The 14,893-nt window shown below is 39.1% G+C and overlaps 1 protein-coding gene across 6 annotated transcripts in view; it reads left to right on the top strand.

Moving 5' to 3' along the window:
• Nucleotides 1-14,893, top strand: part of LOC124277762 (ankyrin repeat and SAM domain-containing protein 1A-like) — a 114,445-nt gene that overhangs the window by 16,825 nt on the left and 82,727 nt on the right. The gene's annotated exons all lie outside the window — the stretch shown is intronic.

Below are 14,893 nucleotides of genomic sequence, written 5' to 3'. Positions count from 1 at the left end.
AGTATCACATGATATTGGTTAACTGTTTTCAAACACATCTCCCAAACTGTAACTGGGTTTGTAAGAAAGTCTGTTATTGCCATACATGAACATGATTTAAATATCTTTGGGATGAGTAACCAATCTACAACGGGGAGATCCATGCAGGAATTGGGGATCAAAATAGTTATTGCAGGACTTGTAATACTTAACAGCTAGCGTTTTATTTCCTTATAAAAACTACATTTTCTTTACAGAATCTTGTCTGTGACATGCCTCATCTTAGTAATCAGAATAGCAACTAGCTTCTCCCTTTGGGAACATAGGCATTATACAACCAAAATAGCCACAGCTGAAGTAGACTTATTACTGTTTCCTGAAGAAACGTGATCATAGCACAACACAACAATGTTTGTCCCCCATCTGTTTCCTTCATCTGTGTTGTGTACGCCCAATACTCATCACGTCCTATCTCCTTTCCTTATGACATGCACTGTGTGCTCATGTATGTCCGCCCTGCTGCCCGGACGGGGTATGCATGCTCTCGCGCCACATGCACATCCAGACATCCCTGCACACCAGACATGCATAGTCCTGTGCTAACATGCGTAAGAGATGTGTGAGCATATCTGTTGCATACATGCGTGTGCATCAATGAAAGCTGAGTAGGCTGGCTGCTGCACAGTTTGAAAGGTGAGAACATTTTTGTGGCTTTTTTGTGGATTGTTAAACTGCCACGACTTCTTAGTTAGTGACTGGTTAAAATAGTAGATATACAGTTAAACAAATCAATTAGACCAAATATGACTCAATCAGGATTGTCGCTGTTTTTGGTAGTAATTTGTTCTATATGTATAATTCATGCTAAATAGGTTAGCTTAAAACAAAATCTGAAAATTGTAAAATCTTGCGTAAAATGAGTGTTAAGAGTTATTTACATTGTCAGTAATACCGATTGCCTGGGTGAAAACTTAGATATTGTAGAAGGTTACAAAGCAGTTACAATGGCAAAACAATTTCGTGTAGTTCTTGCACAACAGTTTATCTTTATCAATCTGTTTTCAGTATTCATGAAGCATGTCTTTCTTGCAGAACTAATCTTGTATTTCACATTATTTCCCTGATTGTTCTTTCTGAAGCTGATGTAGCTAGATTTTCTTACTTGTTATCGTATTGCCTTTCAGGCATGTGATTAAGTTTCATGCAAATATTCCGCTCTTGTGATTCATAGTGTGAGATCTTGAAGCCATAGTTGTGAGACTAACGTCACTCTGTAAGTTGAGTTCCGCATTCTGTCTGCATGTGGCTCACGTTTACTATCTTCAAACATGCCCACATTTCTTGACTAGAAGGAACCAAGGGTTTGGGCCTAATGGGGTTTTCAGGCATTTGTCCTGTAATTAACAGACTGGAGTGACTGACAGACATTTTCTTCACCCTGAAACAAACATGACTGCATCTTTCTGCTTGTCAGTCCATCATGTCAGCTAATTCTGAAGGTGGTGAGAAACGAGCTTGTGGTGACTATCATTTAGAATGCAATTTGTGAGGTGAAGACTTTCAGGTTGTCAGCTGGTAGGTTTATGAGCTTGTGCTGTCTGTCTACAGTGTAAGACCTGGTCCTGAACTGCACGTTGCTAACTGCACATCAGCCAAATGTACATGAACCGTTTTGAAATGTACCCAGATCATTATGAAATATACATGGTCGTCAGTTAAAGTACATGGACATTTGTGAAATATACATGGACTGCAGCTAATGTACATGGACATTTGTGAAATGTACATGGACCACAGCTAATGTACATGGACATTTGTGAAATATACATGGACGTTTGTTAAATGAACATGGACGTCAGCTAGTATACATGGACGGCTGTAAAATGTACATTGACACTGGGGAAATATACATGGTGCCTTGTCTAGCTGGAGCAGCATAGATCCATGGGCCCAAGCCAGCGGTGCTGAGAACACCTGGCTCTAAGACTGCTGTATCAGAATGATGCAGATTGTCTAGAACTGCAGATAATTTTTAAAACTTAGCACTGAGTTAGCCTCAGTGTTAAACTAGCTGATAAAGTAAACGAGGACTAGTTAAAATTCCAGTGGGGTTATGTTCTCAAAACATTTACTTGACACAACAGTGTGTAAAGTGACCTTTCACTGTCCACATAAAGTTACAGATTATCACTTCTCTTTAGTCCCTGTGTCACTATATCTACCAGTTACTTCAGTTTTGAGGACAATGATTGGCTAATATCATGAACATGGAGATGTAATGGAGGATATACCTACACTAAAACCATGAGTTATTGCTCACATTTCTGAATGGGACATTGTGTTTATCAAAGTGTATATTTATAGCTCTTAATATGATCTATGAGGAATAAATGGGCCACTTTTAGATAACATCCCTTCTAAAAAATAGCAAAATGTAAAACAAAATTATATACAATTATTATAAAACCAAACAAACAAAATAAACAAATGTACCATTTAAAAATAAATGCATGTTTTGATTATATACAAACTTTCAAAAAGATTATAACATATCGTTTTTTAGATGTAAGCTTTTGAAAACAAATGGTATGATTGTCATGGTGAAGCGTTAGCAATTCGTTATCGCGACAACTGTTTTAAGCGTTAGTGAACAATTTCACGTTAATCCGGCAGTGAAGCGCCATTCAGCGACAACTGTTTTAAGCGTTGAAGTGAACAATTTCACGTTATTTTCAGTGGCGCGTGAAGGCATTAGTGCGACAACTGTTTTAAGCGTTGGTGAGCGATTTACGTTATTTTCAAATTGAGCGCTATTCTGGCTGACAATTTGTCCAGCGTCTAATGTTTGCATGTGTTCCGATGGGCGGATAATGAGGAAAACAGAATAGTGTTACTAATGAGAAGTGTCCAATCAGTTGCCATTCCCCACCCAGGTGATGCTGGACTGACTGACTGACTGAGTTTGGTTTCACGCGCTTTTAGCAATATTCCAGCAACATCACGGCGGGGGACACCAGAAATAGGCTTCACACATTGTACCCATGTGGGATTCAAACCCGGGTCTATGATGCGGCGACGCCAGCAGCTTTAACCACTAGGCTACCCACCGCCCAGCTGATGCTGGAGGTACTGGACAGACACTCCATGGGGAGTCCGTGGTTGCGTCAGCTTCTGTTGTCTCTCCTTGCTATTGTTGTACACGGACAGCAGTCCATGGTAATTTTACGAAACTTGGAATCATGGAAGAATTGTCCCTCATGAATAAAGGTTGTAATTTCTGTTCTAGAGACTTGAGTTTTGCACCAATCATTCTGTCTGGACAGAGTAGTTCTACATAGTTGTTTGTAAGAAAGAATGCTTAATTATATGTGAAAATGCAAACATTGATAAAATGCTGTATGTGTGAAATGAGTGATAGAGATATGTATATAAAGTGGAATAAAAGATTTGTTAATTGCACAGATTGATCGGTAATATCATTGGTCCGCAAGTATCACATGATATTGGTTAACTGTTTTCAAACACATCTCCCAAACTGTAACTGGGTTTGTAAGAAAGTCTGTTATTGCCATACATGAACATGATTTAAATATCTTTGGGATGAGTAACCAATCTACAACGGGGAGATCCATGCAGGAATTGGGGATCAAAATAGTTATTGCAGGACTTGTAATACTTAACAGCTAGCGTTTATTTCCTTATAAAACTACATTTTCTTTACAGAATCTTGTCTGTGACATGCCTCATCTTAGTAATCAGAATAGCAACTAGCTTCTCCTTTGGGAACATAGGCATTATACAACCAAAATAGCCACAGCTGAAGTAGACTTATTACTGTTTCCCTGAAGAAGCGTGATCATAGCACAACACAACAATGTTTGTCCCCATCTGTTTCCTTCATCTGTGTTGTGTACTTCAATACTCATCACGTCCTATCTCCTTTCCTTATGACATGCACTGTGTGCTCATGTATGTCCGCCCTGCTGCCGGACGGGGTATGCATGCTCTCGCCACATGCACATCCAGACATCCCTGCACACCAGACATGCATAGTCCTGTGCTAACATCGTAAAGAGATGTGTGAGCATATCTGTTGCATACATGCGTGTGCATCAATGAAAGCTGAGTAGGCTGGCTGCTGCACAGTTTGAAAGGTGAGAACATTTTGTGGCTTTTTGTGGATTGTTAAACTGCCACGACTTCTTAGTTAGTGACTGGTTAAAATAGTAGATATACAGTTAAACAAATCAATTAGACCAAATATGACTCAATCAGGATTGTCGCTGTTTTTGGTAGTAATTTGTTCTATATGTATAATTCATGCTAAATAGGTTAGCTTAAAACAAAATCTGAAAATTGTAAAATTTTGCGTAAAATAAGTGTTAAGCGTTATTTACATTGTCAGTAATACCGATTGCCTGGGTGAAAACTTTGACATTTTAGAAAGTTACAAAGCAGTTACAATGGCAAAACAATTTCGTGTAGTTCTTGCACAACAGTTTATCTTTATCAATCTGTTTTCAGTATTCATGAAGCATGTCTTTCTTGCAGAACTAATCTTGTATTTCACATTATTTCCCTGATTGTTCTTTTTGTTACTTGTTATCGTATTGCCTTTCGGGCATGTGATTAAGTTTCATGCAAATATTCCGCTCTTGTGATTCATAGTGTGAGATCTTGAAGCCATAGTTGTGCGACTAATGTCACTCTGTAAGTTGAGTTTCGCATTCTGTCTGCATGTGGCTCACGTTTACTATCTTCAAACATGCCCACATTTCTTGACTAGAAGGAACCAAGGGTTTGGGCCTAATGGGGTTTTCAGGCATTTGTCCTGTAATTAACAGACTGGAGTGACTGACAGACATTTTCTTCACCCTGAAACAAACATGACTGCATCTTTCTGCTTGTCAGTCCATCATGTCAGCTAATTCTGAAGGTGGTGAGAAACGAGCTTGTGGTGACTATCATTTAGAATGCAATTTGTGAGGTGAAGACTTTCAGGTTGTCAGCTGGTAGGTTTATGAGCTTGTGCTGTCTGTCTACAGTGTAAGACCTGGTCCTGAACTGCACGTTGCTAACTGCACATCAGCCAGATGTACATGGACCGTTTTGAAATGTACCCTGATCATTATGAAATATACATGGTCGTCAGTTAAAGTACATGGACATTTGTGAAATGTACATGGACTGCAGCTAATGTACATGGACATTTGTGAAATGTACATGGACCACAGCTAATGTACATGGACATTTGTGAAATATACATGGACGTTTGTTAAATGAACATGGACGTCAGCTAGTATACATGGACGGCTGTAAAATGTACATTGACACTGGGGAAATATACATGGTGCCTTGTCTAGCTGGAGCAGCATAGATCCATGGGCCCAAGCCAGCGGTGCTGAGAACACCTGGCTCTAAGACTGCTGTATCAGAATGATGCAGATTGTCTAGAACTGCAGATAATTTTTAAAACTTAGCACTGAGTTAGCCTCAGTGTTAAACTAGCTGATAAAGTAACGAGGACTAGTTAAAATTCCAGTGGGGTTATGTTCTCAAAACATTTACTTGACACAACAATGTGTAAAGTGACCTTTCACTGTCCACATAAAGTCACAGATTATCACTTCTCTTTAGTCCTTGTGTCACTATATCTACCAGTTACTTCAGTTTAGAGGACAATGATTGGCTAATATCATGAACATGGAGATGTAATGGAGGATATACCTACACTAAAACCATGAGTTATTGCTCACATTTCTGAATGGGACATTGTGTTTAAGGATTGTAAAAAAAAAAGATTGTTAGGTTTCCTTGTTCATCACTTACTGCACAGCTATCTAAATCACACTTGGTGAGGATTTAAACTAAAAATGAAACACTCATTGTTTTCATATGACTGTAGTTAGTTGGTCATGGTTAGTGGATGTTGCAGGACCAGTTGGAGATGTTCCTTAACTTGAGCATTCTCTTCCCACAGAGGTTACTCCTGTCATATCTTCCTACGTAACCTCTGTTCTAATACGGCCATATTTCCCGGTTCTCGTAAAATCCCCTAGCGGCAAAAGATCGCAAAACGAATTATCTCCCTTCTTTCTATCCAATCAGAACACGTGTCACATCGACTTAGATTCAAGTTGACTAACACAAGCAAATGTGGGGCCACAAATATCCCCCATCTGCCGGGGACTTGTGTTGATGTTACACGCAAGACGTTTAATGGCTAGCTTGTCCGTTGTCAACGAGGGCGATGGAGATGCCACTGATCCGCCATAACATGACTGAGTTCTGTCTAGAAGAAACGTTTGCGCATCGCGCAGGGGAAGAGGTTTAGTTTTTTTCGAAGCATACGGAAATTACCGAGGCCTTGCGAATGATCGCTTTTGAAACAACGTCGCTGATTGCACAACTAAATCTGATTGCCTCCAATCACCAGTCTTAAACGCTCACACCATGACAGGGCCGTATTAGAACAGAGGTTACGTAGGAACATATGACAAGTAACCTCTGTGGGAAGAGAATGTAACTTGAGTTGAATAGCATGCCCAAGTACTTCTGTGCATAGGCACCATATGATAACTGTCGTATTTGACCTGGGAGAAGTTTTAGACAGTTTATTATCTCGGTATTTTGCAGTTATTCTTGCTAGGAACAGGTTTCAAGCAATGTTTGTCTTTGTGACATGTAAGAATGTTCACAATGTCAGTCATTGTCTCATCCAGATTCAGTTACCAAGGTACTTACAGACTGTGGCCATATTGCTAGAGTCTCTCATTCTGCAACACTAGGGGCTGTGGGGTAGCCTAGTGGTTAAAGCGTTCGCTCGTCATGCTGCAGATCTGGGTTCGATTCCCCACATGGGTACAATGTGTGAAGCCCATTTCTGGTATCCCCTGCCCTGATATTGATGGAATATTGCTTAAAGCAGCGTTAAACCATACTGACTCACTCAGTCACTGGTTTGTCTCATCCAGATTCAGTTACCAAGGTAACTTTATGATGATGTGGATCAGTGTTCATGCTGTCATCCACTTGTTTGTCTGTCAGAGAGTTCCTGTGATAAACAGATTCTTAAAGCAACATCTGTTATTACCAGAATAATTAATTGTGAAAGCTGAGAGTTTCTGTTTGGCCGTGATGAATTACCAAGAAAATAATGTGCTTACTGCTTATATCCCTCTTCCTTAATGGCTACCATGTGGTGTGAAAGCATTCAATACTACCATCAGGTCGAAGTATTACAGTGAAACTGATATGTTACCTAAGTTGGGTTGTCTAATATGGAACTGTTCTTGTTATTGTTTAAGTACCATCATCCCTGAGTGATATTTACCTGTAGGGAAGTTTGAAACATTATTCAAGAGACCTTTCAAAACGAGCATGTTTTGTATATTTCATAAATGTCAAGTGGAATGTGATGCATATGTTGTAATCCCAAGACATTTAACTCACTGGCCTTGGCAGTTCTGATCGATTGTGGTGGTGATACCGAAAACATTCTGTCAGCTTAAAGGGAGACAACTCATATTGCCGATTATCATAGTCACTCTGTCCTTGAACTTGGTACCGACCAGCATGTTTGTACAATGACAACTGTGTATCCAAACTTGGTAGAAACTTGCTATTTCTAATCATGATTTTGTATATATTTCATGAAGATCCAAATGTTATTAATTTGTACAAGTTCCATGAATACCCTCACCGACATGGATTTTCACTGGATCTGTAGGACTAGTTTCTTGTTCGATGGAACAAGCCTGGAGCTGATCTCGTTATGACCATCGAAAGGTCTTCATGTCCATTGTGATTATGAGAAAACATAGTTTGAGAAGCAGCAGGTCATGATACTGCTAAAACACTGATAAATACATTCATTAAAAAGTTGTTTCTTGGGAAGATTGACCCAGCAGATCAGATCAATGATTGGTTAGAGGGGAGCTTGCAAGTGGTGTCTTGTCAAGCTGCTCTGATGTTGTGTAATGTAGAGTTAGGGTGATGTGTTCTTTATGCTGATTGGTTTGTTGTTTCGGAGAATGAGGAGCCGTGAGTGTGGGCAGACGTAAATGCTGACATTTATTGCCGTACTGTATGAAGACAGAAACACTGGGGGATGTCTGGCTTGTGTCAGGCCACGATCAAGTGTCAATAGCGTGACGCCAGTTACTCACCATCTTAATTATGTCTGCAAGGTATATCATCTACAAGTACTATATTCAGATGTGAAGTGTGACCAAAATGTTAATGCATAATGCTCAAAATGTTTCTTATGAAGTAGGGTTTGCTTGAATCAGTAGCAGATCCAAAAGTTTGATTGAAATATTGAAATCTTGCTTTATGTTTCGAAAGACTAACACACGATCACAATGTCTCGTCTTCACCATGCCACTGGATCCAAATCTTTAGACCTTGATTTGAAATTTCCAGAAGATCTTGGAGCATAGCCCCTCCAGAAGGTTGATGAATAGACAATGAAAGAGGAATTTGTCAAATATTGAAATTGAAGTGCCCTTGACAGGTACATTGCCTGAATCAGTTGCTGTGTGCTGTGTGATGGCTCATGAAACATCGTGACATTATGATCTTAATACAAGCTGGTGTCTCACTGACCAGTAGGAAGCTCTGATTGTGGGTTTGAACCTCAGTACTCCCTGGTCATGTTTCCAGGGTTGTCAGGACCAGAAACATGCTTGTAGTTTTGGCCAAATTGGTAAACATCGGAAACCACAGTTACTTGGGAACTTCTCCCCACACAAAGCTGGTAAGCTGTCATATACGTGGAATACTTGTCAAGAGGATGTTCAACCCAAGTCACATACTCACTGATACAAAGTCTCCTTCTGACTTTCGGGGCTGTGGGGTAGCGTAGTGGTTAAAGTGTTCGTTCGTCACACCCGAAGACCCGGGTTCGATTTCCCACACGGGTACAATATGTGAAGCCCATTTCTGGTGTCCCCAGCCGTGATATAGCTGGAATATTGCTAAAAGCGGCGTAAAACTAAACTCACTCACTCACTCACTTCTTCTGACTTGACCTGATTTGTCCATGTCAGGATTGCAGACTGCAATTGGTCCCCAGCATCCTGTGCTTGTTGTCGTAGATGACTTAGTGGATCAGGTTGTCAGGTTTGATCACCTGATCGATTGCATGTCAGTCACTGGATTGTCTGGTCCCAACCCTTTTTATTGCAGCAGTCTGTGGTCATCAAGCCAGTTTATAACTAACTGCAATGTTAAGTGTCAAAGAAACAATAACATTTGTCTCACTGTAATAATATTCTGACAGGACTCATCAGAAAGCAGGTTTTTATAACAATTTATGATAGTGTGTGTGTGTATTCATTTAGAAACCTCTTAAACTAGGGATTCCCCTCACGGGTACAGTGTGTGAAGCCCATTTCTGGTGCCCCCCGCCGTGATATTTATGGCATATTGCTGAGAGCGGTGTAAAACTAAACTCACTCACTTACTCACTTAAACTAGGGCATCTGTGTAACTGAAACTCCCCATTGCTATAAATATTCAAGCGATGAAATACTAAATCAATAGTAATTTTGTTAATAATATAATTTGATGCCTCTGTGATGGTTAACTCTGCAGCCATGATAAACCCTATGTAAAGACACACAGTCTGTAGTTCACTGGTCAGTGCGGAATATCTAGAAAGGCCGTGGAACGCACATTGATTTATCAACAGCCAATTGCCTGATCAACATTGACGGTTGTATCCAGTACAATCACTACAGCATGAAAAGCGTTTTGTAAAAGCAGTTTGTGGTCATTAGCGACATAATTGAATTACAGGCTGAGGTCTTTGGTATGATTGATTTGACCTAGATCTGCCCCGAGGATATTTCACGATCAAGATCCGTGTTGATGTTGTTTACTTGGCATGAGGTCAGTGCTGGGTTCTGCTGGAGGTTATGTAATGGGATCGGGCATGTACGCACAACTGTCACTTGAATATCGGTTGAGGTAGGTGGCAGCTTGTGTTATATTTACTTTACAACTACATATTATATGCCAGATTCATTTCAACCTGATATGCTTCAGAAGGATACATTCTGTGCAGTCATGGAGATAATTTGTTTTCAATAGAATATCATTATTGGTATTTCATTCTAATTCAATCTTTCTTGCAATAATCTGTTTATATTAAGACCCTCATCTTTATGAGAAATCTCAGCTAGGATGGCATCTCAGTCATGGTGGATTATGTTTGGTATCTTTCCTAAGTCATAATGTGATACTTATTACGATGCTTTGTTAACAATATATTACAAATGTGTCCAAAGGCTGGTATTGGATGTATAGTTTGGCTTTACTTAAGTTTAGTTACTATACCAATCACCCGACCTTAAAAATTGAAAATCACAAAGAATGGCTTGTTTCTGTGGGTTTTTACCTCTGACGGTGAGCATCCTTTCGATAATGATAATGACAATGAAATGGTGCTGTCAGATATAGGATTTATTTTAGTTATAAGGACGCAAACCATGGCAAGAAACAAATTATCCTATCGTATTGTGTTTAAGACAAACTATCGTGACAACATGTTTAAAGCTTGAGGGCCTGACAGGCTCAATGGTGATGCAGGATCGTCAATGACTTTTTCATGAGCAGAATGGATGAAGCATTTAACTGACTCAGTCATATCAGAAATCTAAAAAGTCTGAGATTTCATTTCGCCCCCAAAGGATAACATCACCACTCAGCAAGATGCCTTGAGCAATTGGGCTGGAGTTGATATTTATCATGGGCTCACAATATTTGTTTGAAGCGAGGAAACCCATCCACTGAGGTATTTTTTATGGTCAGTTTACAACAACGAACACAAAAGATCCAAATCGGGTGATTAGGTCAACAACATTACAACAAAGTGTTTCAGAATTGTAGGTTAAGACCCACTGTCATATAAACCAAATTTTCTTTTTGTGCAGTGATGATCCCTATTTTGTATGATACACAGTGTATTGCTTTGAACAGCTGACCAAGATAAACCGTGTGTTTCTGGTTAACTTGAACCATATGCACTGCAGTCAACAGATATATTCAAATCCTAATGAAACTTCAAAGTTATGTGGTAGCTGAGATTTCACAAGGGCTTATGTTACAGACCAGATGGTGTTGAAGTTGACGGGAAGGGACCACAACTGACTTATCGCTTGTGTTTGATAATGCTTCTTTTATATCCTACTCTGTAACCCTGTTTATGATAAACATGTCTGCAGATGTTTGATAAGAAGAAAATTTGGAAATTCTTCATAAGCGTGTCGTGCATTTGTGACATTTTTCTGGAACATTTATGAGTAAGTTCATTTCAGTGATCCATAAGCAAAAAGCGTAGCTGGATAGGGAGCTGAAGAAAACCAAAAAAGACCAGTTGATTTTGACGATATGAATCATCTCTCGAGGGCTAGTATTGAGGAACGGAAACATTTAAATTGCACGGACCAGTTTGAAAAACTTGTAGGATCTTGAAACACTATTTGTTATAGATGCTACTGTGTCATTTTGATTTGAGGTGTTTTTTTGAAGTGAATCAGTGGTGGAGGCTGTGTGCTGCTGCCGATGCTCGGAGGCCTTGTGTTCCGATGCTCGGAGTCTGTGCGATACTGATAGGTTGCAACAACAACCAGGACAAGATGAATCTTTCCCTCAATAGGTCTTCGGGAGGGAGATGTAGACAATCTACATGCAGGCTATCAAGCTCTGGATTGCCTCCTGTCTGTTGAGATGCTTTTACAGCTTCTTATGGACTTTTTTGTGAAGAATTATTGGAAATTCAGCTGCCACATTTTTCCTGAACGATATTTTTTTGGTTTATAGTGCAGTTTGTTAAAATTGAGTGAATTCCCTTCTGATGGAACCATGGTTTCTGCAACTTATCTTTGTATAAAGTAAAAGCTATGTTATATGGATTTGTTTTGTTTTTTTCTAAAATTAATCTCAGAAGCATTTTTATGTATATAATGTTATCATGAAGTAAGATTTTCTTTCTGGTATATATGCACTTTTAATGTGCAACCTCTCCAGTGGGTTACATTAAGGTAAAGTTTGATGGTACTTTAGTGTGGCATTAATAGTTGCACCTTTGAGTGAATCTGTTTATAACCTGTAGAGCAGTCTTATGGACTTGGCTAAGGATGATGAAATGCTCGTCCCAGGAGTAAAAGTTCAATTTTTCTTCAATTTCTCAGCACATTCACATGGCCAGAGAAGTTGTTAACTTATTTATTGATTACTGTTATATATTGAATTCTAGGCCTATTTCTGGTCCCAACAGACATACCAACTTTCAAACACTAAGGGGGCATCTCATAAACTTTGGTGTTATTTCTCAAAGAATAAGTTGTTGCTACCAAATATGGATTATTAATAAAATATAATATTATGGGATCTAATTGCCAAAATGTGTATGACTTTTATAGTTTGATACAGTTGTTGTGTTTAAGTGTTTGTTATTGGCATGTAAATGTTTTGCCATGCTCCCCGTGAGGTGATGAATGTGCCCGTCTGCCCCACACCTTATTGAATAACAAGGACCATAGAGTGATTGATTGCGTCACAATTGAGTTAATTATTGGCTGTCAGTGGTAACGAATGTCTGTCTCAGTGATCAGTATTTCCCAATCTCAGTTGTAGATATCGACAGAGACTTTCTGACTTTTTGGTCCCTAGGGAATACCGGAAGGGTATCCAGTGTGGATTTGTGCTTGGAGAAAATATGACAATAGCAGTATTTGTTATGAATGAAAGATTCTGTTTAGGGATCAGGAAATCTGAAGAAATAGACATTGAATATTTAATTGAAACCTAGGTGTCCGAGTGGGTTAGATGGCTGACTTTGTGTGCCGCGGATAGGTGCCTCACTCTGCAAGTGTGGGTTCGAAACCTGGACTAAAAAGAACTAAATTCTGTACTTTATTGTGAAAGTGTAATCCCCAATATTAAATATGTTGTATTTGACCACATTCTTCATGACATTGTGTATTTGAACATGGTCAATTCCATGTTGAAAGATAAAATGTAAAATTGTCTGTGTTGAAGTGATGAGACCAAGTTGTCTAAGGCGCTACAGAGTTATGTCCCAGAGGAGTACCAAAAACCTATGATTGTCAGTTCATTCTGAGGCAAATGACAGAATTAAAAAATATGAATGAAAATTAAACCACCAGGGAGTACAAGCAGTTAATCATTCAGTCGATATTCCCAGCTGTGGAAGTACTAGAATGAATGTCGGTGATCTGGAGGTAATACCTTGCCCCTGCCACTCCTGTGCTGGCAGTGCCCCCTGGTGGGAAGGGTGTCTAAAGAAATCTTTCTCATACCAAACATTGAACCAATGGCTTGATAAACGATATTCGCATCATAAATAAACAAAATTCGCTTCATAAATATATGATTAGATCTGATTCTATGGACACCAGCTACATTTTCAATTCACGTGGGAAGAATTGAGTTTTTTCATATCTTAGTTAGGGACAGTACTCACTGAGGACATCAATGGCTTCTTCAGATGAACTGAGACCCAACTGTAAACATATGTTCCACTTAACCTCTACAAAGCTTTGTGACCTCAGATGACCTTTAACCTTGCTCTTAGGCTGCCACACCTAATTGCAGCACCCCCTGTGATGTGCGCCAACATATGATGATTACATCCTGGCTCTTCTTCATGTCTCCTTCGGCTTACCATACTTTTTATTCACTCTCAAAGTTTTTTCTCATGAAGGAAGTGATTTACTCAAATGATTTAACAGAATAAAATATAGTATTTGTAAGTTTAGTTTCTTTATCCAGATTAGTGGACAGTAAATATAAGCACACCAGTCTTTATTAAGGACAACTTGTTCTTATCATTAATATAATCTAGAAATTATGATTTGAACTAATAATCATGATTAATATTTACTTTGAGACTTTTGAATGCTGTCTGTTCTATGATATACTGCTAATGTTGCCGAAAGCCAAGTTTAGCTAGATGCCTTCCGAGTTGTTGCACGAACTGAAGTTTAGAAACGAGGAACCCTGAGCTTTTCTAAACCTTCTCGGAGGCAGATATTCGGCCCCAAGTAAAACTTCCCAAACTTGAATTAAACATGTCACAATTCATGTTAACATAGTTAGATCCAATAAAATAACTTCCCAGAAGTGACAGCGACATATATTTCGCTGGTTGCAGGACAGGTAACAGGAAAGAGGCATTAATGGTTTGTAAAACCTACGTTATTAAGCACAGACAGTGATATTTAAGTTGAAAACTTTTAATATAATTTCAAACAAAGCAGGAGTGATTATTTTTAGTTTCGCAACACTGGGCTGTGCTTATAACTACTGTCTGTTTAAACTTCAAACTGAATGCAGTGTCAAACTACCTCAGAACTCAATGAAATAGAAAACATTAAACAAATCCAGTTTTCCAGTTCAGGATGATGATTTCCCAATGCGCCTGTACACTTAGTTTGGAATCGTAGGTAAATCCCTGCTCGCTATTCACAGACCATTGATTTGTCGTAACCAATTAGATCACAATGCTGCAGATTTCCCAAATGTGATAGTATTTTTATGTACTGTCATTTGACTAGCACATCATGTCAGCGTGTGAGGGGTGGGGAAAATTATAAATAATTGATGAAGATACAAACTGACCTATGAAATATCCCATTTGCGATGAGTTGCTGACAGGTTGGTCTGTACTTGGTGTTATCCAATCACGAGAAAGGTCTCATGTTGCTATCCTAGTTTAATCTCTTGACCTACAACAATGGTGTAGATGGTAAATATGTTTACCCACCGTGTGAAAAGGCAATTTTTCATTCACCACAGAGGTATGAAGTATGTAGCCTGTTTTTATGTGCCCAAATTCCTCCCGATGACGATCCCAGCTCACGTCATCTGATCATCAAAGCTCCTA

The sequence above is a fragment of the Haliotis rubra genome, unplaced genomic scaffold (genome assembly GCF_003918875.1).
Source record: "Haliotis rubra isolate DU_JTF1 unplaced genomic scaffold, ASM391887v1 Scf227, whole genome shotgun sequence".
In the NCBI taxonomy this organism is placed as follows: Eukaryota; Metazoa; Mollusca; class Gastropoda; order Lepetellida; family Haliotidae; genus Haliotis; species Haliotis rubra.
Note: the sequence above shows the minus strand (reverse complement) of the source record. Positions and strands in the feature narration are given on the sequence as shown.